Below are 1,450 nucleotides of genomic sequence, written 5' to 3' on the forward strand. Positions count from 1 at the left end.
ACAGGTTATAACATGTCACAGACGCTGTGACACACACACACACACACACACACACACACACACACACACACACACACACACACACACACACACACACACACACACACACACACACACACACACACACAGAGTTAAGACAAGGTCACAATGAAGAGAAAGGATTACTTAATGCATTCCTTTATGGTTTACTAATGGCTGCTTTGTTAACTTCAAATCGATGATTACCCTTTTAACCTATGATACTACTATGCTGCTTTGCCTACGCCAAGATCTGTCTTATCAGATCACATTCTCCGTCTGTTATGGGAAGAACTAGCTAGCTTGGTAAATACAAGCCTTTTCTACAAGCAGCACAAGCACACTAGGCTAGCTAACTTTTATATCTGGAGAAATCCCCAAATACATCACTCAAAGACAAGCATCTTATCAGGCCTGTCATTTGGCAAAACTCAACATATAAAATATGCATATAACCTTATCCCTTCCATTTATCGCCTGCAATTAATTTGATGTGCAATAAACTGTATGGTACCACTGACTGGAAAGCCATTACTAAGGAGGAGGCTGTTATGGAAGGATGAGAAGAGGTCGATGGATTTCACTGCTTTCTGAACTGTGGTGTGTGTGTGTGTGTGTGTGTGTGTGTGTGTGTGTGTGTGTGTGTGTGTGTGTGTGTGTGTGTGTGTGTGTGTGTGTGTGTGTGTGTGTGTGTGTGCTGAGCTTCCCCAGTAGGACTGGTAGCATGTATCTAAGAGTGATGAGGGGACTAAGCATTGCCTCTAGCGTTCCACTTCAGTGAGCCTGTTGCATTCAGGCATCAACCCATCTACCCTTCTCCATGTCCATGTTATCACCAACCAATTACTCCTAGGCCTCCAGCTAAAATCAAACATCTCTCACTAATGGCTTCTAGTAGCACTTCTTCTTCCCCATCTTATCGGTCAATAACCTCTCCTCCCACAACTTGCTTTCCTTCCTCAATCCCATCTTCTGCCCTGTACCTTACAGTCTTCAGAAAGCACAGCTTGTCCCTGGCTGCAGAACAGTCACTTAGATAAGTCATTAGCAGCAGACTAAGGGTTGAAAAATACAGAAATCACGGTTGGAAGATACCCGGAATTAGGAGTACTTATGTAAATAAGGTATTCCTGTTCTTTATTTTGTATAAATGTGCAAAAAGTTCTAAAAAGCTGTTTTTGCTTTGTCGTTGCAGGGTATTATGTGTAGATTGATGAGGAAAACAATTCATTTAATCCATTTTAGAATAAGGCCGTAACGTAACAATATGTGGAAAGAATAATGTTGCCCTTAAAGCATCAGACAAGCTCAATACATGGAGTTGATTTTATTAAAACACATAGGGTGTGTCTATATATGGAAAAATACACATTTCAGAACAGACGACTCTCGGTCGACCAAGATTGTTTTTAGTCGAGGACAGCCCTAAGGC

General features: G+C 41.7%; 1 pseudogene across 1 annotated transcript in view; it reads left to right on the forward strand.

The window, feature by feature from the left end:
- LOC311127370 overlaps window positions 1–1,450 on the forward strand; it is a 367,179-nt pseudogene that overhangs the window by 119,098 nt on the left and 246,631 nt on the right. The window lies entirely within an intron of this gene.

This window comes from Coregonus lavaretus (assembly GCF_964263955.1).
Source record: "Coregonus lavaretus genome assembly, chromosome: 1".
Classification (NCBI taxonomy): domain Eukaryota; kingdom Metazoa; phylum Chordata; class Actinopteri; order Salmoniformes; family Salmonidae; genus Coregonus; species Coregonus lavaretus.